At 45.4% G+C, this 23,406-nt stretch overlaps 1 long non-coding RNA gene across 4 annotated transcripts in view; it reads right to left on the reverse strand.

Moving 5' to 3' along the window:
• LOC132346992 (uncharacterized) overlaps window positions 1–23,406 on the reverse strand; it is a 106,158-nt gene that overhangs the window by 78,075 nt on the left and 4,677 nt on the right. The window contains exon 4 of one of the 4 annotated variants that reach the window (XR_009497060.1): window positions 21,656–22,013. The exons of the other annotated variants lie outside the window; for them this stretch is intronic. This is a non-coding gene — a long non-coding RNA (uncharacterized lncRNA). Of the gene's footprint in view, window positions 1–21,655; window positions 22,014–23,406 lie in introns of those variants that run through there. 4 annotated transcript variants of the gene reach the window in all.

Raw genomic sequence — 23,406 nt, forward strand, 5'->3', positions numbered from 1 at the left:
TTTTTAAAAAAAAGACACTCTCTCATGTAAATCCTTAACTTCATCACACAGCAGCCATCTCTTTTGCCACAGGAGGTACTGTACTCACAGATTCCAGGACTGGGATGCAGGCATCTTCAGGGAGCCGCTATTCTGCCTCCGTACCTAACTACAGGAAGAGCTAACTTTTACTGAAAGCGGTCTGAGAGGCACTGTGCTAAATGCTATTCTGCCTCTGTACCTGACTACAGGAAGAGCTAACTTTTACTGAAAGCTGTCTGAGAGGCGCTGTGCTAAATTCTTTCTGCAGATTGCTTTACTGAAGCATCACCACAGTTCCAGGAAAGAGGCTCAGGAAGGCGAAATGATTGGCCTCAGAACACCCAGTTGGGAAGCAGCAAAGCCAAGACTCGAGACTCGTCCTTTTACCCCGGGGTCCTCTCTGAACCACCTGAGAGGCCTGCAAGGCCGCAGGCCTAACTTCAGGCTGTAGCGTCTGTGGGAACCAGACAGGACTCAGGGCCACCTTTCGAGCTCAGTGGCTGCGGAGCTCCGGCCCGTAGGCACCAGTGCAGAATCCCTATGTCAGCATCATTCATGTGACATGGCCCAATTATGACATGCTGGAAACCAACTCAAATGTTTAAAAAAACTCTGTGCAGCCAAATAATATAGACCGATGGGTGTACCTCACCCCTACACTATCAATTTAAGATGTCTTCAGTAATAAACTATATATATATATTTGTATTTGAAGATCTCTGGCTCATCGTAATGACTAACAGGTGGTTAGCAGTTACTATATGCCTGGCATGATGCTACATGCTTTACTGTCTTATTTCATTCACTAGTCTGGGTTCTTAATTAAGAATTTCATTCCTTAGTTGGAAAGTTATTTTTATTTTTAATGCGATTCTTACTGGCAAGCCTAAGATGTTGATGAAGGCTCTTCTAGAGCAAAGGTTAAAACTTGGGCTTCCCTGGAGGCTCAGATGGTAAAGAATCTGCCTGTAATGCAGGAGACAGGGTTTGATCCCTGGGTCAGGAAGATCCCCTGGAAAAGGGAATGGCCACCAACTCCAGTATTCTTGCCTGGAGAATCCCATGGACAGAGAAGCCTGGTGGATCCATGGGGTTGCAAAGAGTTGGACGCAACTGAGCGACTAACACTTTTCAGTTGATCTGGGTTCCAAACCTGGCTACCCCGTTTCACTGACTGTGGTGGTGAGCAAGTTAATGTACCTCTCTGAAGGTATTTTCTGGATAAAGTTTGTTCATAGCTTTCTGAAAGGATCTCTATGACAACTTGATCGTAGGTGGAAGTACTTTCTGAAGCACCATACAGATATTACTTATAATTCACACATAATTTACCAGAAGAACTGACTCAGGAGGTAAACAGCACAGAGACTGTGGTTCCTGTTATAAATAGATGATTGAGATTAAATGTGATGTTTCCAGCTAGAACTCGTCACATATCTAGTCTCAGGGCTGGAGGGAGCCTCCACTGCACAACTTCAACTGTCCTGGAGCAAAGACGGACATTTGCTGGCTGGGAAAGAGGAGTTACAAGTATTACCTTCTTGAGTTTCTAACTCACTGGAAAGATCTGTTTTCTACAGTGGAGATTCACAGACCCAAAGTGGCAGCAAAGACTGGGTCTCAAGGAATTCGGGTGCTGCTTGCAAACCGGTCACAAATAAGACGGCGTTAGGACTTTTCTGTTTTCTTGACTCAGTTTTCCCACCCGGCAAACGGGGCAAATTTGAAAAAAACTATGTAATCTCTAATACGATCCAGCCTGTCACTAAAAAAATAGACTAAAAAGAGATATGTAAACTCCTTGCCAAGCAGTTTTAGAACTTTTTGTATTTTCCGAAGCCGTTTCTGTCTTGGAGAGTAGAATGGTGGATACTAGGAGCTGGGGTGGGGACAGGTGATGGAACAGGAGAGACGTTTAAGGTACCAGCTTGCAACTGGTAGAAAAAGAAGTCCTGGCTCTAGCACACGGTACCGTGACTGCCACCAACAATACCGTACAAGAAACAACACATTTGCTAACAGACTAGATCCTAATTATTTCCTCCACAAACAAAAAAGTAATTATGAGACTCGATGGACGCATTAGCTAACACGAGAGTGGCAATCACATTGCAATTATAAATTAATTAAACCAACGTGTAGACCTTAAACTTACACAATGTTATATGTCAAACACGTTTTAATTTAAAAAATGCTGTTTTAAAGGCATCTGGATTAAAGAAAATTTGAAAGAGAGAAACAATGAAAGAACCATTCAGTAATATCCCAACAACCTAAAGACAACCAATAATTGATTTGTATTCTTTTTTTTCTATCCCTAAACTCTTGGTTGCTGGGGGAGGGGGTGGCAGGGGCAGAGGAAGGGATAGTTAAGGACTCTGGGAAGGTTACATACACACAGCTTTATTTAAAATGGATAACCAACAAAGCCTACTGAATAGCACGTGGAGCTCTGCCCAGCGTTATGTGGCAGCCTGGATGGGAGGGGCCGAGGGAGGATGGGCACACGTGTATGTGTGACTGAGTCCCTTCGCTGTCCACCTCAAACTATCACAGCATTGTTCATCGGCTATACCCCAATACATAATGTTTCTGGTGTTAAATAAAAAATCACTGTACTCACCAATAAAAAAAAATAAAGGCATCTGGACATGAGAAGAAATGTAAATGAAACTTTTGTAATATTCATGTTGCCAAAGTTAAATGTTCAGATAAGACCTCCCTCTTTTGGTCATGACTTTCCGGCTTTCACCTTCAGAGGACGCCACAGTCACAAGGTTCTGGTATATTCTCCAGGGATGGTCTGCGCCAGTGGTTCTCCGCTGGGGGTGATCTGACCCTCAGGGGCGGTGGGCAATGTCTGGAGACAGCTGCGGCCATGACCGCTGAATGAGCGGCACAACGGGCACCCAGTGGGCAGAGGCCAGGGTTTTAAGCAACGCCCCGGGCCACCCCACAGCAAAGAACCACCTGGCCCCAAATGTCAACAGTGCTGAGGCTGAAAATCCTTGTTGTGTGCACATATTAGCACATACAAGTGTGCATGCACACACAAACACACGTACACACCCGCTTTCTTATACACGAGTGGTAGACACACCACCCACTTCATCTTTTCCTTTTCACTGAACCGTGGAGATTGTTCTGTATCTGCACAGACTCTTCCAAGCTGCAGAATATCTTGCTGTATAAATGACCATTTATTTGCTCAGCCTCCTGTTGAGAAACATTTAGATTGTTTCCAGCTTCCACAAACAATACTGTCGTGATTATTTTATTGCACTTGCTTATTTTTGGCTGCCCTGGGTTCGGTTGCTCTGCCTGAGGCGAGTGGGGACTCCTCGTGGCTCCCGTTGTGCAGCCCGGGCTCCAGGCTGTAACTGCGCGCTTCAGCAGTTACAGCGCGTGGTCCCAGCAGTTGGGGCTTGTGGGCTCTTGAACATGGGCTCAGCGGTTGTGGTGCATGGGCTTAGTTGCTCCACTACTTGTAGGATCTTCTGGAACCTGGATCGAACCTGTGTCCCCTGCACTGGCAGGTGGATTCTTGTCTGCTGTACCACCAGGGAGTCCAGTACGGCTGTGATTCTCGTTCACAGATGCCCGAGTGCGAGTGCTGTCTGCCTGCTATTCCCTGTGAGTGGGGAAACCAGACCACACAGCACTAGGCTGTAAAACGCTGCTATGTGCTGTTCTGTCTGTGCATGCTCAGTAGCTCAGTCATGTCCAACTCTTTGTGGCCTCATGGGCTGTAGCCTGTCAGGCTCCTCTGTCCATGGAACTTTCTAGGCAGCAATACTGGAGTGGGTTGCCATTTCCTTCTTCAGAGGATCTTCCCGACTCAGTGACTGAACAGACTCGAGTCTCTTGTGTCTCCCGCATCGGCAGGTGGATTGTTTCCCACTGTCACTGGGAAACCTAAAATGTCGACAGGTGTTACCAAAGGGCCTGAAGAGACAACTGATTTTATGTTCTTACTGAGGATGGAGAGAGTGAATCTTGTTGGCCCCTCACCAAGAGAATACTGCCTTTCTGTCTTTCAGCTGATTCAGTTTCAATTAATTTCACACTTTAAACCAATTGCAATTTCCAACTGTTCATTTTTCAACAAATATTTAATTCTTTGTGTCAGGTGCTGGGGTGCGTGGGAGGGGAAGAATAGATTTTTTTTTAAATTTTTACTTTATATTGGGGTATAACCAATGATCAGTGTTGCGATTGTTCCAGGTGGACAGCAAAGGGACTCAGCCACACATATACATGTATCCATTCTCCCCCAAACTCCCCTCCCATTCAGGTTGCCGAAAAAACATTGAACAGAGTTCCCTGTGCTATGCAGTAGGTTCCTGTTGGTTATCCATTTAAAACGTAGCAGTGTGTACATGTCCATCCCAAACTGCCTATCTCTTTCCCCCATTGGAAGAACAAATCTTGGTGTCTAGCCTCAGAGGTACTCCCAGTAGACCGAAGGACACACAGTTTGTACTGGAGTGTAATAAATTCTATAAATTAGGCCCAGCATAGCAAGGCACCTGGGGGCTTCCCTCGTGGCTCAGCAGTCAAGAATTGACCTGCAACGCAGAAGATGCGGGTTTGACCCCTGGGTCAGAAAGATCCCCCGGAGGAGGGCATGGCAATCCACCTCAGTACTTTTGCCAAGGAAGTGCCATGGATGGAGGAGCCTGGCGGACTATGGTTAATGCCATTGCAAAGAGTCGGACATGACTGAAGGAACTGAACCCATAACTAGGCACGCATGCACAGAAGGGCACCTCATTTTGCTTTTTGCGTTCATGTGGGCCCACTGTGTGTCTACTCTTTTAACTTTACAAGAAATGCTCAGAAAGTAGAGCTTTATATGACAGCTTCTTATTTTGAAATTCGGGCAAAAAATTCAAATGATTAAAAGACATTGTGAGAGTCAGAGAAATCAGGTTTGAAGGGAGGAGCTAGCTTGGGGACCATAGACTGTAAACCTCTGATGTTCAGCTTTTACTGCTTCTCGAGGAGACTAACGGGTGCAAAACCTCCCTCCACAGGAACCAGGGCTGTGGTGTATATCTTTGCATGCATCCTTATTTCTTCAGGATAAATTCTCACAAGGGGAACTGCTCAATAAAATAAAATAGGGTTCCAAGGCATTTGATATATATTGCCAAGGCTTTCCCAGGTTCCCTTGCCAATGCTGGGAATTAATAATAAAGGCACCCTTCTGCTAGTTTTATGGTTAAGATATTGTCATTGTTATATTATTTTATTATTCATGATATTCTTGGCTAAAAAGTCTGGTGATTACATGGGTCTGGAACACTCACACAGCACTGGTAGGAATGCAGAATGGGACAGCTGCTTTGCAAAATAGTTGCCAGTTTCTCAAAATGTTAAACATATACCTAATCTATGACTCAGCCATGCCATAATTAGGTGTTTTTCCAACAGAAGAGGAAATAGATACGAAGACTTGTGGACAAACATTTATAAAGGCTCTAATAGCAATAGCCCCAAATTGAAAATAACCCACATACATGTCCGTCAACAGACGCATGTGTAAACGAATTACGGTCTGGCCATTCAACGGCATGTTACCTGGAACCAAAAGGAATGAGCTGCTGATACATGTGATAATATGGATGAATCTTAAAATCATTATGCTCAATGATACCAGACAAAAAAGATGTACATGCTGTATGATTCTACTTACTCTAAAATCTCTAGAAAATACACATTAATCTATAACGACAAAAAGCAGTTTTGGTTGCCTGGTGATGGTATTGGGGAGCAGAAAAGAAAGATTACAGAGGGAATTTGAGAATAAAGTACACTCACTCAATGGCAGTGGTGGTTTGACAGGGATACATGTAGGACTGTGCATATTAATACCAAACTGTACTCATTAAAAATGTGCAGTTTATCAAGTGTTAATTACATGTCAATAAAACTGCTTTTTAAAACTTCCTCAAATATTACATTCTCCTCGTTGTTTTGTTACTGTTATTGTTGTTATTGTTTACTAAGCAAGGACACTGACTATGATCAGGCTGCCAGTTGGAACTGCACAGTTCCGGGAATTCATTCCAAACAGGCCAGGATGTGAGTGCGCCCCCTGGAGGTGTGTAGTAAAGGCAGCAGCCTCGCTAATAAGTTGGGGGTTCACTGACAGCTTTTTCTACTTCTTGTGGGAGCTGCCTTTTGGAAACATTCCACAAGGCCTCTCTGCATACTAAGTCAGGTTCTCAAACGAGTGCCTGTCGGCCAGGTGGCAAAGCTGTCTTCCAGCTTTGCATTTTGGAGCTGATTTTGCTGCTGATGAACCGGTGACATTTACTTCTGATCTGATAACTTATTTCTTGGCAAAGCACTGCCTTGTGAACTCCTTTCCTGGCATCTAGGACCATGGCTTCAGCACTTGCTACTTTAGAAAACAGGTCTGTCCAGCAGCTTGTATTTGTAATCTTCCTTGTGATTTGTTTGATCGAGTCCATTGTCCCTGAGGTTGGTGCCACTGCATTTTGCTTTGATGGGCATTCCGAGGTGCTTACCAAAAATGTCACTCAACAAAGCGACTGTCAAGAGTGCTTCTCTTCTTATTGATATTTCTAGTGATCACCGTCACTTATCCAGGTACTGCTAGCTCTATTTTTTCATATAAGGATGCTAACTTTAAGAGAAGTGAAAAATCTTATCCAGGGTCACTTCGGGAGTAGGTGAAGAAGCTACTGAGCTCATACTGGTCAGACTCCAAACTTCAAACTGTCTCCCAGCTACAACTCTGGGCTTCAGTCTGTTCTTAGGGGGTCTGTCTGTCTTTATTTTAAAAGAGAAAGACAGAAACATGCTTCATCTTTTAACTCTGATAACAAACCTAAGATCCTGTGCACAGTAGACCTTGAGGTCTGGTGGGTTTTCAGAGGAAAAGTAACAGTTCTGTGTGGGGTGAGATGGAGGAAGGGGTTTCTAAAATGTTTTCATTTCAGTCCCCCACACAAACATGTAAAGGATCCAAAGGCAGTGAGGCAGCAGGCTCGCTTTGTCACACACTCCTCCAGCGGCCAGATGGTGTGTGATAACAGCAGGACACTCCTCCAGCGGTCAGATGGTGTGTGGCAACAGCAGGAGTGAAGTTTCTCAACCTTGGCAGCACTGCAGTTTGGGGCAGGCAGGGAGTTGACGGTGGTGGCTGCAGTCTGAGCACTGTCGGACGTTCACAGCGTCCCTGGCCTCTCCTCACTAGATGCTCTGTGCGTGCGTGTGTGCTAAGTCGCTTCAGGTATCTGACTCTCTGCGACCCTGCAGACTGCAGCCCGCCAGGCTCCTCTGTCCATGGGATTCTCCAGGCATACTGGAGTGGGGTGCCATTTCCTCCTCCAGGGCATCTTCCCGACCCAGGGATCAAACCCGCATCTCTTATGTCTCCTGCGTTGGCAGGCCTGTTCTTTACCACCAGCACCGCCTGGGAAGCTGAGATGTTCTGTGGTGATGGGCAAAGTTGTTTCCAGATGTTGCCAAATGTCCTCGGGGGCAGGAGGTGTGTGGACAGAATTGCCCCTGTGAATTAATTACTAGTCTGTGATTAATAAAGGCTTAACAATGACTTTCAGAGCCCCAAAGAATATCCTTAGATCACAGCGTACACTGGGCATTTCTCTCTCTCTCACCCCGACTCGCAGGAATTCCTAACGGAAGGTGAATGTTTGATGACCACACTCAGAAGCCTGAAAACGTTTGTTTAGACACATGGTTGATTCAAAGAGAACATTTTCATCATCCTTTTCTCATCACAGATGATACTCACTGAATTCATACTATGTGTCAGCCTCAGCGCTAAGTTCCTTCATGTGTGTCGTCTCATGTAATACTCAGAGCTTTTAAAAACAGGAATAAATATTACCCCCGGGTTCCTCCTGATGAAGAAACAGATATTTAGGGAGATGAAATAACTTCTTCAAACTCACTCAGAACTGATGCATCTGGGATCTTCACCCAAATTTGTTTTATGCTAGGTTCACTCACCATACTGATTTTCAAAATTACATTCACTCACAGCGGGGAATTTAAACACCCCAAAACAAAAAAAGAAAAAAAAATTCACTGCTAATCTCACCATCTAGCAATCACCAGTGTTGACATTTTGTTAGAAATCCAGCTAGTCTTTTTTCTCTGCATTTAAAAACATATGTACTTCAGGAAAGTTAGGACCTGTTTAATATTCTATTTTTTTCTCTTGACATCTGGGACTGCTTTTCCGTCACAATGTTAAATATTCTTCACTAGCATCATTTAAAAGGGCTGTGGCATGTGCCAGCAGGGAACATTTAAGCAAATCTCTCATTCCGGTTTGCATTTTTTCTCCCTCCTTTTCCCTTCCTTCTGTCCTTCCTTCCTCTTCCACGTTATCTACTCAGGATGAACTCCTGGCTGTTGAATCCTCAAGCAGTGGCTGTCACAGCTCTGAAGCCCCTGCTGCTGCTGTGTGACTGCGTTCTCCTGAAGGCTGCACTGATGCACAGTCGCTGTGTGACTGCTTCTCCCAAAGGCTGCACTGATTCACAGTTTATCTGCACAGTGCGGATGGATATATTTGTTTCTTCCAAGAAACTCAAGATTTTAAACCTAACACACACACACACACTTGCAGATGTTACAAAGGAAATTGTATTCGGTTTTTATTTGCATTTTTTGACTCCTAGTAAGTTTGAAATTTCTTTATGAAATGTATGAGAAATGTATGTTCTTAAAAAAAGTTCTGGGGCAGCAGTGGTGAAATACAGATTCTCTGAAATACGAGTAATATTCAGATCCCTTTCAAAGAAAAGACAGTCTTGTAAATGCCCTGTTAACACTTACATTGAACTACACGATACAAACGCAGATGTAAGAGAAGGCTTCCGCTTCTTACCCTTACAGTTCTTCAGGAGCCCTACGATCAAAGCAAACTTACAGATTAACACAAAACAAAGCTATGAAAACTGCTAAACCCAAATCAGCCGCAATAATTTAATATGGTGGTTGAAACAACTGCACAGAAGTGAAATCTGGAAATCTGTGCAGGCAGCGTGGACCCCGGTCACAGGCTCTTTCTGACAACGCGATGACTCAGCCTGCTCACCACTTTTCATCTCTGGGACCAAAGGGAGAGAAACAAAGGCTTCCTGGGGCGCGGGCGCACCCTTTACACGGTCAGCTGCCTCCCGTTCCTTCCCCATAATCCCACAAATAAAGTGTGGTAACTCGGGGCCAGGGACTGTTAACCTGAGCACAGGAGCCAGCGGGATGCTCAGTCAGAATATGGAAAGATTTATTTCCAGATGACCGTAAAAAAGGAACATAAAATGTAAATTATTTTCCTTTTAAACGTTCAATAATTGGAATATAATTGCTTTACAATGTTGCGTTAGTTTCTGCTGTACAATGATATTCTCTTCTTAAGGCAACTCGAAAAGCTTACTTTGCTGGATTCTGAAAGCATAGAGCAAGGATCAGACAAACTGAAAGCAAGTCAGAGCCACAACTCTCTCATCTGTAAAATGGAACAATAATAACTACCTCATGGGATTGGAGTGGGTTGAGTAAGAATAATGCAGATAGGCTGCTCAAAACACGCCAACATGTTCTCAGTTCCTCAACTGGTTTCTGTGGGATTTTAAAATGACTCTAACTATGTTGTCTTTACAGGAGAAATGCTGCATTCCAAATTGGGACCACGAGTGATTTTCTAAAAAGTCCCCAAAATACATGCTCCAGGGTTCCCACATTTGCTCCCCTTAGCCCAGGGGTAGCTGGAGGGCTCTACAAGAGAATTTGTGTTCATTTCTATTGGTATGATTCAATTTTATTAGTCTCCCTGATCAAACAGTGGGCTGTATTTGAAATGATTCTTCTAAGTGAGAGAATTACTGGCTTCTGTGCTGCATAAACAGCTTCCCTGGTGGCTCAGATGGTAAAGAATCTGTCTGAAAAGCAGGAGATGTGGGTTCAATCGCTGGGCCAAGAAGATCCCCTGGAGAAGGGAATGGCTCACCCACTCCAGTATACTTACCTGGAGAATTTCATGGGCAGAGGAGCCTGGTGGGCTATAGTTCATGGGCTCGCAAAGAGTCAGACACAACTTAGCGACTAAAGAACATGCCAACATGCTGCATAAAGAGCAGGAGCCTGATTCCCAACTTTCTGCTTGGGGTCTGACTCCTGCGGAAGGTTCCCCAGAGATCTCTGCTCTCCTTCTCGTCATGTCCCTCCAGGAAGGCAGGCAGCGTTTCAGCCCTTCCTGCCAGCAAACTCCTGGGAAAATAAAGCTGGCCTCACTGGAGACAAACCCCTGTCATGCCAGCTGGCAGGAATGGAATTACATGCATGTTCTGCTGATGCTTCCTGCGTGTCTCCTGAAGATGTAAATGCATTATCCTCCTTTCTGTAGTAGAAGGAGCAAGTGGAGACACATTTAATGCTTACATTAAGGCCCCATGGGGCCTCACCCCCTAGCCCATACCTCCCTAATGATGTGACTCAGAGCCACACGCTTACGGTGAAAGCCTGCCAGCTCCTCCAAACCTTTCTGAGAAAGCCTTTGGAAGCCTGATTGATGATGATGAGCTGGGGTCCAAATTTTCATGCAATGAACTGCAAAAACTTCCAGTACAGTTTCACCATTTCAACAAATATCTACAACCTTGTAGCCACGGCCCTGACATAGAACCTCCCATCACTCCCCCTCCCCATAAACTCCCTGGTGTCTCCTCCCAGTAAGAACTGCCCACCCGCACAGTTCTCACGGCTCAGAACAGGCTTGCCAGTTCTACAGCTTCATGTAAACAGAACCAGGCGAAACACACGCGTTCGTGTCTGGCTTCTTTCAGCATTCTAATGTGTTCTGTTTGTTTGTTACTTAAGAAGATTTACTCACTCACTTCCGGCTGCACTGGGTCTCTGTCGCCACCCACGGGGCTCCTGTCTGGTGCGGGGGGCTCCTCTCTGTCCCAGAGCCGGCGCTCTAGGTGTGCGGGCTTCACTCACTGTGGCAGGTGGGCTTCACTGCTCTGAGGCAGCTGGGATCTCCCCCTGACCAGGAACTGAACATGGTCCCCCACAGACGTAGGAGATTCCCAACCGCTGACCCACTAGGGAAGCCCCTACAGTGTTTCTTCGAGTCATCTATCTTGCCGTGTGTATCCTTACTTCATTCCTGTTGACTGACTTTTGTTTGTTTTGGTGGCCATGCCACTTGACTTGCAGAACCTCAATTCCCTGACCAGGGATCCTGACTTCCCCTTTGTTGCTGTGGTTTAGTTGCTAAGCTGTATCTGGCTCTTTGCAACCCCATGGACTGTAGCCCACCAGGCTCCTCTATCCATGGGATTTCCCAGGCAAGAATACTGGAGTGGGTTGCCATTTCCTTCTCCAAGGGACCTTCCCAACCCAGAGATCAAACCAGTAATCTTTGGGTCTCCTGCATTGCCAGGCAGATTCTTTACAGCTGAGCCACTGGGGAAGCTCAATCACTGAGTAATAAACCATGTCAAAATTTTGTAACTTGAGTCATTTTTTTCCCCCACAATTCTGAGGTTGACGGGGCAGCTTTCCTGCTCCACTATGTCAGCTGGAGCTTCAGCCACTGGACACAGAGTTGGGAAAAGATGTGTAATAATGCCATGTATTGTTTCCACCATACAAGTAAGTAATCTCAAGAGCAATAGTAAAATGTAGGAAAACCATTAGAAAGTTATGAGTTTTGAGTATTTGTTTCAAGTTATATAGATGTTGTAAAATATACATCAAATTGACCACTTGAGCCAGTAAGTGTCCAATTCAGGGGCATTAACAATATTTACAATGTTGCATAACCATCACCACTATTTCCAGAATGTTTTCACCATCCCAGTCAGAAGCTCTGCCCCCATCAATCAATAACTCCTATTCCCTTCTCCCTCCCCAAGGCCCTGGGAACCTCTATTCTTTCTGTCTCTATGAATGTCCCTGTTCCAGGTACCTCATAAAAGTAGAATCCCACAGTATTTATCCTTTTATGTGTAGCTTCTTTCACTTAGCTTATCCTTTGTGTTTAACATCCTTTATTTAATTATACATTTGCAGAATTTTAAATTTTTCATAAACTATATTTAACAGGGGACAATATGAAATATATATGTGTGTATATATTAGTGTATACATGTATGTATAACTGAGTCACTTTGTTGTACAGCAAAAATTAACACAACATTGTACATCAACTATACTTCAATAAAGTTAAATTTTTTTTAAAGCTGTGTTTAACATCCAGCTTGTGAGGTTCCTGCAGATTTAACCATCAGCTCCCATATGCCCGTGGAGTGGGCTCTAGCACTGTCCTGAGCCCACCTGTGGTCCAGCCATTCATGGGTCCAGAATCCCAGCTTGGAACTCTCATCCCCACAGTCCTGCTCTTTGGGTCCCATTAGACTTGCAAACCTCATTCCATCTCATCAGCAGCAACCTTATCACAAACCATGGCAGAAGCAAGACATCCTAACCACCCACCTAGAAACGTGGCTGAAGAACACCTGGGAGCACGGATGGTGTTTCTGCAGCAAGGCCAACACTCGCCGACTCACGTTACACCAAGTCTACGCTGGACTTGACCCTCCCCTTAAAAAGCAGAGACGTCACTTTGCCGACAAAGTTTCGTATAGTCAAAGCTATGGTTTTTCCAGTAGTCACGGTACAGATGTGAGACTTGGACCATAAAGAAGGTTGAGCATCGAAGGATTGATGCTTTTGAACTGTGGTGTTGGAGAAGACTCTTGAGAGTCCCTTGGACTCAAGGAGATCCAAACAGTCAATCTTAAAGGAAATCAACCCTGAATATTCATTGGAGGACTGATGCCAAAGCTGAAGCTCCAATACTTTGGGCACCTGATGCAAAGAGCCAATACACTGGAAAAAACCCTGATGCTGGAAAAGATTGAAGGCAAAAGGAGGAGGGGGAGGCAGAAGATGAGATGGTTAGATAGCATTGCTGATTCAACGGACATGAATTTGGGCAAACTCTGGAAGATAGTAGAGAACAGGGCAGCCTGGCTTGCTTGCAAAGAGTTGGACACGACTTGGAGACCGAACAACAAGGACAAAGTCATTCTGCATTGTTAAGAGAAGAAAACTGAGAAAATAACTTGCTCTTGAAATAGCAGTGTCATGCAAATCGTTTTCATAGCTTAGAAATGAAAGTCTCTCACCAGGAAATTACATGTTTACATCCCTCAATCACTTGAACCTAACTAGTCTGGGCAGAAGTCTTTTAATATACACGGACTGTGCATGCACCCTAATTTTATAAACCTTTGGACAGAAGGTGAGGATATGACTTACACATTACAGTTTAACCTTTTCCCCCATTTTCTTTGCAAGGGTTCAGCCACTTCCCTCCTAGGAACATAAGCTCACAGTGAAATGACTCAGTTAGTGCATCTGACAATGAGATGAGAAGGGCTGAATACCCAGTAAGGCAGCCAAGGACGGAGGTCAGCCCACCTGGTGGCTGGGGCTGGGCGCCCACACATAGATTTTCAGGTCTGCTGGGGGCTCTCACCTCCGGACCTCCAGGCAGGCTGCACAGCCCTCCGCGCCTCCCCTGGTCATCAACCCGAGGCCGTCTGGAGTGGGTGGCTGCCTGCCAGCCTCTTGCCAGTTTTCCATGTGCTCCCTCTGCCCCAGACATACACGCTCCTAACATGGCCACACACCCCTGCCACAGGGCCCTTCCTCCAGGTGCCCTGCTGGATGTTCCCCAGACACTCACTGTGCTCACGGCCTCACTCTAGTCCATCTTGGCCGAGATGCCACCTCTTCATACAGGAATTTCTTGCCCATTTCATCTGAAAGCACACTGCTCTCTCCCAAAATCTCTGTATCCCCTCTTTCTGCTCTATTTTCTGCATAGTAATTTTCTTCGTGATGGTCCAGGATGTACTTGTTTTGTTCTTAACAGCATTATTGAGATATCATTCACAAACCATATAATTCATCCACTTAAAGTGTGCAATTTCATGGTTTTTAGTATATTCATAGCCTGTGTAACCATCACCACAGTCAATTTTAGAACATTTTCATCATCTCAAAAAGGAACTCGGTACCCTCTGGATATCACTATTATCCCCTTTCTCAGCCCTAAGCAAACCACTCATCTACTTTTTGTCCTAGATTTGCCTGTTTTGGACATTTCCTATAGATAGAATCATGTAACATGTGGTCTTTTGTGACTGGCTACTTTCATTTAGCATAGTGTTTGCGAGGCCCACCCAGGGTGTAGCATACTTGGGCGCATCATTCCTTTGTATGGCCTAATAATTCTCCACTGTATAGACATGTTACATAATTTTTTAAGACGTTCAGCAGTTGGTGGGCGTCCGGCTGTGTCTTCCTTTTGGCTGTCACACATAACTCTGTCGGTAAACCTTCAAGTTTTTGCGTAGACATGTGTTTTCATTTTCTCTTGGGTACAGATCTAGAAGTAGGATTTCTGGGTCACATGGTAACTCTATATGTAAACGTCTGAGGAACCGCCAGCTGGTCCTCCAGAGTGGCTGGCGGTTCACATTCCCACCCACAGCGTGTCAGGGCCCAGCTTCTCCACACTCTCGCCGGCCAAGGCATATCTGTTCACCAGTCCACCGTCTGTCTCCACTTCTGGAATGTAAGCGGCCCAAGGGAGGGGACTCTGCTGAAGCCGTTCACCTCTGTGCGCCCTTCGCCGCTCCAGAATATAGAGGAGGAAGATATAGGATGAACGGATGGTTCTAGCTTTCCTCTTTTCAGAGAAAGCAGCACTGCCCTTGGCATCTTTAAAACATGAAAATACTGGTGACTGAGGAGTCAGTGTGAAATGCATGTGTACACTTAATTTTTAGGCTGAATTTAATTCACCTGTCTCCCTTCCCTCCTACCACACAAATATACACATTTTCACAATGACCACTCTCCCCGTTAATTCTCACAACTGCAAACAAAGCCATGAAGTCCCATCAAGGCCACAGAGACTGAACTGTGTGCGTGGAGCTGAGCCCCGAGATAAGCAAGGCCGCTCCCCAGCTCTCCACCACCACCTTCCCTGCTGGGACAGTCGTCCTGGGACGGGGAGGGCTGACTGCGCGCAAGCACGTGGGCACAGACAGGCTCCCTGTGCTCGTCTCTTTAGTCTGGCTCAGAGGATCTTCAACCTGAACATGTACAAAAAGGGCTCCAGAGCTGTATATGCCAGGCCATACCCACACCACGGGAGATTTAGGCTCAAGGGATTTTCAGGCATAACTTGGCTAATGTGATTTTAGGTTAATCCTGGCTTTCAAAGTTATCTTCCACCTCACATCCTGCCTCAGAAAGGATGCCTCTTCATCTTTGCCCCAGAAACGGACTCCAGCAATGGAAGAGAGCCCGTGGGCTTAGCTGGTGGGACTGCTGATGAACATGTGGTGTGGCACTTGCCAGTCACGTGCCATGCACTCAGTCACTGCAGTCATGTCTGACTCTTTGCGACCCCATGGATGTAGCCGATTGATGAGCAAACTGGCGAGCATCTCCTGAAGCACATACAGGTGCCAGCAGACCTTCCTAGCATTTCCCAAAGGCCCACAGAGGAGCAGCCGCAAGGATGGGGACCATTTCCCGGACTCAGCTCTGAGTCCAGCAGAAGCTGGTTCTGGTTGCTGGGTCTTCCAGCAACCCTGCTGCTGTGTCCGATGTGTTCATTTCCTTCTAAAAGTACTGCCTGCCCTCGCTAGCCACTGCTCAAGGCATAGGGGAGATAGAGTCAGTGACTAAAACTGAGTATCTGCTTCAGGGAATGTATAGATCAATGGAGAAGCCAAGTATTAGATAACTGAATATGATGGTTTATAAATTAATATTAGGGACTTCCCTGGTGGTTCAGTGGTTAAGAATCTGCGTTTTAGGGGAGAGGGGAGGAGAGGGTAAGATGTATGGAGACAGTAACATGGAAACTTAACCATGTGTAAAATAGCCAACAGGAATTTGCTGTATGTCTCAGGAAACTCAAACAGGGGCTCTGTATCAACCTAGAGGGGCGGGATGGGGAAGGAGGTGGGAGGGGGGTTCAAGAGGGAGGGGACACGTGTATAACTATGGCTGATTTGTGCTTTTGTTCGACAGAAAACAACAAAATTCTGTAAAGCAATTAATTATCCTTCAATTTAAAAATAAATAAATTTATTTAAAAAAAAAAAAAGAAAAAGACTGCCTTTCTATGCAGGGAACGTAGGTCCGACCAGGATCCTGGCTGGAGAACTAAGATCTCACATGTTGTGGGGCAACTAAGCCTGCACGCTGCAACCGCTGAGAAGCCCGCGCGCTGCCGCGAAGGGCCACACAGCGCAGACGCGCCCGGTGCAGCCCAGACAGCAGCAGTGAACACAGCGTCAGGCGGTGACAGCGCTGTGACGGAAGACAGTGCAGCCGGACAGCAACAGGGAGTGACAGCGAAGCCGTTTCAGATGATGACCAGGGAAGCGCTCTCTGTAGAGACGTCGCTGATACAGAGGCTATGGTGAGGAGATCTCAGGACCAGCATCCCGGGCAGAAGGGGAGGCAAGTGCAAAGGCCCAGAGGAGGCGTCAGCGTGGTGTGCAAGGGCCAGCGTGAGGGCCAGCGCTTGCACGGAGGGATCAAAGGGAGGTGGGAGACAGGAAGGGTTATGTTGGAAGCTGCCCAAGGACCAGACTGTGTAGGACATCGTAAGCCACGATAAGGACTTTGGGTTTTATTACTAAGTTTTATTTGGATGGAAGTCATTGGAGGAGTGGTTATATAGTACTTCCCTTAATCCTTATGAAAAATATTATCTTACTTAATCCTTATAATACTACTGTGGGGGTAAACATTGTTATTCCCACTGGGACATCCAAACAATGAGGCTCAGAGAGGAAAAAAAATAACCAGGGTCACGCAAGTGGTAAACAGTGGAATCAGGGTTTGAGTCCAGTTATTAACAGCATGACCAACAAGCCTGACTGCCTCAGTTTTCACCTTGAAAACCCTGCATATGGAAAAGCCTCTCCAATCCAGGCAAAGCAGGATGGGCGGTTACTTTGTTGCCAGGTTTCTTTGCCTCCAAAGCCCATGGTGAGTACTTGCTCAGTCACTTCAGTTCAGTTCAGTTCAGTTCAGTCGCTCAGTCATGTCCGACTCTTTGCGACCCCATGAATCGCAGCACACCAGGCCTCCCTGTCCATCACCAACTCCCGGAATTCACCCAGACTCACGTCCATCGAGTCAGTGATGCCATCCAGCCATCTCATCCTCTGTCATCCCCTTCTCCTCCTGCCCCCAATCCCTCCCAGCATCAGAGTCTTTTCCAATGAGTCAACCCTTCGCATGAGGTGGCCAAAGTACTGGAGTTTCAGCTTTAGCATCATTCCTTCCAAAGAAATCCCAGGGCTGATCTCCTTCAGAATGGACTGGTTGGATCTCCTTGCAGTCCAAGGGACTCTCAAGAGTCTTCTCCAACACCACAATTCAAAAGCATCAGTTCTTCAGCGCTCAGCCTTCTTCACAGTCCAACTCTCACATCTGTACATGACCACTGGAAAAACCATAGCCTTGACTAGACGTACTTTTGTTGCCAAAGTAATGTCTCTGCTTTTGAATATGCTATCTAGGTTGGTCATAACTTTCCTTCCAAGGAGTAAGCGTCTTAATTTCATGGCTGCAGTCACCATCTGCAGTGATTTTGGAGCCCAAAAAACAAAGTCTGACACTGTTTCCACTGTTTTCCCATCCATTTCCCATGAAGTGATGGGACCGGATGCCATGATCTTCGTTTTCTGAATGTTGAGCTTTAAGCCAACTTTTTCACTCTCCACTTTCACTTTCATCAAGAGGCTTTTGAGTTCCTCTTCACTTTCTGCCATAAGCGTGGTATCATCTGCATATCAGTCGCTTCAGTCATGTCCAACTCTTTGTGACCCTATGGACGGAGCCCTCCAGGCTCCTCCGTCCATGGGATTCTTCAAGCAAGAATACTGGAGTGGGTTACCGTTTTCCTCCTCCAGGAGATCTTCCCCACCCAGGGATCGAACCCACGTCTCCTGTGTCTCTGCATTGTAGGTGAACTCCTTACCCACTAAGCCACCTTGGGAAACGCCCAAAGCCCATATACAAGAATGACTCTGGAAGCCTGGAAGCAAAGGATCAGGAATCCAGAGCCTGCAAACTTCCTGTCTGAATTCTGCTAAGGAAGGGAAAATGTGTCATATTAACTGTTCCTTCAAAAGAATTTCATCAGGGGCTTGGGTGCTCAGAGGGAGGGGTGGTCCTTACCCACAGTAACTATCTACTATTATAGCATACAGACTGGGATGCTACGAAGAGCAAAAAGGATGCTATTAAGAATCACACGAAGGACCCTGCTTGTGGTCCAGTGGTTAAGAACCCGCCTGCCAATGCAGGGGACGAGGGTTTGATCCCTGGTCCAGAAAGATCCCACATGCTGCAGGGTAACTAAACCCACATGCCACAGCTACTGAAGCCTGCTCTGCAGTAAGAGAAGCCACTGCGATAAGAAGCCTGTGCATCGCAATGAAGAAAGGCACCCCCTTGCTGCAACTTGAGAAAGCCCTCTTGTAGCAACGAAGACCTAGCGCAGTCATATATAAAAGATTAATTAAGAAAAAAAAAAAAAAAAAAAGAACCCCATGGAAACTACAAGCACTAACGGGGTAGTCCTGGGTAAGCTGGGCTGGAGGAACACCCGGTCTGGGTCTGGCTGCTGCACCTGGAGGGCGGATGCCACCAGCAAGGCTTCAGCACCCTTGTGTATATTCCTCTTTGGCCTTGTAGCGCCTCTGATCAAGGCGATTTCTAATAAAAAGCCCGAAGTCCTCTTAGAAGAATCAGCTGATATACATGGGCCCACGGCTTTCTACCCCATGGTAGGTTCCCTCCCTTAAGTTACCAATGGGGCTTCCTGGTGGCTCAGGCAGTAAAGAATCTGCCTGCAATCAGGAGACCAGGGTTCGATCCCTGGGTCAGGAAGATCCCCTGGAGTAGGAAATGGCAACCCACTCCAGTATTCTTACCTGGAGAACCCCGTGGACAGAGGAGCCTGGTGGGCTATACAGTCCATGAGGTTGCAAAGAGCTGGAAACGAGAGACGAACACTTTCACTTGAGTCACCAGTGAATGGCTCGGCTTGATTCTGTTAAAAGCACTGGAGCCTCCCCGTCAAAAAGAACCGGCATAATTAAAGTAGAAATAGTAGCTGCCATTTTCTGGGCATTGATTACATGTCAGGCACGGTTCTCTATCATTTAAGCATCAAAGCAGACCCTGGCGGTGACTGCCATTAGCCCCACTCGGCAAACGATGACTCTGAAGCTGAGTAGTTAAGGAATGTGCAAGGTCCCTAAGCCCACAAGAGGCAGGCACAGGAAGCTGAATTCAGGGACGTCTGACAGAAAATCTTGGCTTTTCATTTGGAGAGTCTCTTTCTTACGTGGAGACCTTTGTATGAATTCTTTTGAATCCGTGGGCTAATGGATCTCTCCACAGGAATCTTTAACCTGGTGCCCATGGATCACAAGAAAAAATTAGCAGTAATTTAAACTCTGTCACCAGTGGAAATCAGATATTTTCATATCACATCAGTCACAGATTATTTGAAGTATCATTTAAAGTTGTTGCTACTTCAAAATTACAGTTGTTATTAGACTTCCCGCTGGCCTTGTCATTTAGTGTGTTAATAAAAAAACACATATTATCATATTACGTATTTGTTAGTTTTTTTTTTAAGTAACTGCATTTTAATATAATTGGTTTTCTTTGCTTGCTAATACATTTTTATAGATTTAAAAACAATTCTGAGGAAGGAAGAATTAAGAGGGAGGAGACTACGTCTACCCGTCACTGACTTCACGTTGATATATGCAAGAAACCAACACGATACTGTAAAGCAATTATCTTCTAATTAAAAATAAATGATTTTAAATTAAAAAAAATTCTGAGAGGACATCACAGGCTTACTCAGACTCCCAACAGGGCCCAGGACATAAAAAAAAGACAAAGCTCCTGCAAAGAGCTGGAAAGTGAGCCAGCCGTTTATTTAATAAATGATTTACTCTTCGGGCACAAAGTTTTACATAACTTTACACCACCACCAAAACTTGCACATGTAAGATGTGGAGAAAGCCTTACTGGAAATACTCACTCATGGATGCCTTAAACAAACGTTCTTAGGGCACCCACTATGTACAAAGCTCTGGGAGTGTCCTGCCCTGGAGGCAGGACAGACCAGAACACTGGTTTCAGGGAACTGACCTCTGGAAGGGTCAAGATAACAATAGAGCAGTCATCTCACATACAATCAGGTAACACAGGCAGACAGGCCTGCGGCGGGTGCTCTGAGAATTCCCTGACCAAAGACTCCTGAGGCATGAAGGTCCTGTGCTCAGTGGTGCCTGATTCTGCAGCCCACCGGGTTGGGTACTCTGCCCATGGGGTTCTCCAGGCAAGAGTACTGGAGTGCGTTGCCATTTCCATTTCCAGAGGATCTTCCCGACCCAGGGATCAAACTCGAGTCTCCTGTATCTCCTGCACTGCAGGTGGTCTCTTTACCCACTAAGGCCTGAAGGATGGGTAGGCATTAAAAGAGCAAACAGGGTGGGAAGTGAGTGGAATTGATTTACACAGGCTCACAAGAGTTGACTGGTAGATCTGAAGAAATTTTGTGATCAATCGTTAAACACAGCCATTATTAAAAAAAAAGCTATCAAGCTGACAATTAAATGAATTATACTTAAAACAAAGGAAAGAAATGCCTCTAGCACTGCCCCAGACATCATAACCCATGGGGCCTAGTGTATCCTTACTTCACTGGACGACGAGGGTGGTCGACACCCCTCATTTCAAATATCCCCTTTCCACTGAGAGTCCCCCAGAACCCCAACAACTCCCTTTTCTCTGCTTGCTTTACTTCCCTCCATACTTTTTATCACCCTTGGCCACACTAAATAACTGGATTATTCATCTCCTGTCTTTACACTCTAAGGCTGAATTCCATGAGAGTAAATAATTTTTTTTCCTATTTCCCTTTCATTCCAGGTCTCTAGTTCTGGAACTGTCCTGGCGTATAGGAAGCCTAAATAAATATTAATATTTGTTGGACGAATGAATGCTGGGCTTTGAACACTTGTTAGGAGCTGATAATTTTAGAGTCTATTTCCTTAGCCCTCACCCCTTCCCAGCTGCAGCCAGGGCAACAGGGTACACCCACTCTACCCTCTGTTCTGACTCACAAGCTACAGCACCATCTGTATCGACTTGATGGTTGGGAGCCTCCTCCATGGAAGGAGGAAAATTTACTTCATTTTTAGAGAAAAGAAGTAAAGGCATGTTTTATTGGTATGAAACTGAAGGGAAAAATAAAAATCTTTCTCATTTGTTATCAACTATTTCCTCAAATGTATTTATAATTAGAGTCAGTATGATTCAGACTTTGAGGATATCTTGGTACCCAAGGTTACCACTGAAAATATGAAATTATTCTGATCCAGTAGCAGGGCTAAGGGGTTGAACTGACTGATTATTGACACAAAACTATACCTGGAAATGTATATCATTTGACTTTATCATTATTTTTCCCTTTCTTATAAAAATAGAGTGCTTAGGCAGGAAGGTGGCTTATAATTATAGGTGCTAATTAATAGTCAAATACTTGAGAAATTGATACACACTTATATAAGGAGTTCATTTTTTAATACCAGAGAAAATCTGTAATCTATGACTTGAACTTGAACCACAACTCTTCTTATGCAAGAAACTACAGATACAGGTCCAAAAGGCTGTACAGAATTTTAAGGGAAAAAAAAAAAAAAATTAAGAGCGTAGCTCCTCAGTTAGAAGCACAGTAGTCAGGGGTGCAGTCCTGGAGCAGCCTGCCAGGGTTCAAATCCTGACTGTGCCGTTGGCTTTGCAGCCTCGGGGAGTGAATTAATCTCCTTCAGCCTCAGTTTGCTCATCTGTCAAATGGGCATAATAATATCACAGTTTGACCACTCCAAGAAGCCACCGAAATGCAGCATCACGAACCAGGAAGAAAACAAAGATTGTAACTAATTATAAAACAGCCTACTGACTCGAAGACTTATAGGTACTTTAGAAATGTTTTGAGTTGCCACATAAAACACAGTATGTCCAATTAAATTTAAAATTCAAATAAAAAATGAATAATGCTTAGGATCAGTTTATCTTATTTGGAACATATACTTGGGATATGTCTATACAAAAGAAAAAAAAGATTGTTTATCCAGATTTTAAATTTGACTGGGATCCTGCAATGTATTTGCTAACTCGGGTAACTCTAGTTATAAAGGCCCCAAACGCCCGTCCTAGACTGGGAGATGCGGGCTGCGTGGATAAGCAGGAAGAGCCTTCGACGGGCGCCTGGCACACAGTGGGCCCTCGGAAAGTGGTAGGTGGTGCAAAGAGCCCGAACCCACAGCCTGCAGCCCTGCAGAACCCCTCTGTTCCACCCCCAGGCCTTGGCTCAGACCTTCTCGCCCTGAAAGAATCCAATATATTTATTCAGTGAAGAGAGGCTCCTTTTTCTTTCTCAATGAATGGAAAAATACCCCTTTAAAAAACGCAATGAATGGAGAGCTTCCACTTTGTTTTTCACCCCCTTTCTGTACCGATTCCCCTGTTCTCAACGCTTTGAAATGCCCCCAGGGTTGGGGGTGGGGGGTGGGGGGAGTCTGTTCCAAACGTCTCTGGAGTCTGGAAGGAGAATCCTTTCAGATAAGCCCTGCACTGAGCTCCTTGCCTCCACAGGGCCTGCACCCCTCCAGGAGCGCCTTGGAGTCTCTACCTTTGAGATCTCAGGTGTCTGCCGCCAATTACATTTCCGCCCAGCTCCTGAAGCTGCTTAATTAGCCTAATTGCAGGGTTGCGGCAGCAGGCTGCCTGGGGAGGGGTGTTAACCCTGTATTTCCCGTGCACATCACAGGTTCCCAGGGCTCCCGGTGATTGCAGTGGCCAAAACCCACTACAGTTTGTTCGGAGTCCTGTCTGTTTCAAAACAATACTAATGTAAAAATAATAGTAACAAGTATGCATGGTCAAAAATTTTAAATAATAAGTAGTATCAGTTGAATGCTATGTACCGTTCATTATGTGTTACATAGATATATTCACCCATAAATGTCTGTTCCGTTTATTTTGCACAAGTGGGATTATACAATATACATGCAGAGGTGACTTGCCTTGGTGGGTGAAAGACACATCTTGTCTTTAATGTCTACACTTTAGAGTCAACTGTTCTTTCTTATAAAGCTGCATGATATTCAATAGGAGGGACATGCCATAATTTATTTAATGAGCCTCCTATTATGAAACACTTAGGTTGCTTCCAGA

This window comes from Bos taurus, chromosome 13 (genome assembly GCF_002263795.3).
Source record: "Bos taurus isolate L1 Dominette 01449 registration number 42190680 breed Hereford chromosome 13, ARS-UCD2.0, whole genome shotgun sequence".
Classification (NCBI taxonomy): domain Eukaryota; kingdom Metazoa; phylum Chordata; class Mammalia; order Artiodactyla; family Bovidae; genus Bos; species Bos taurus.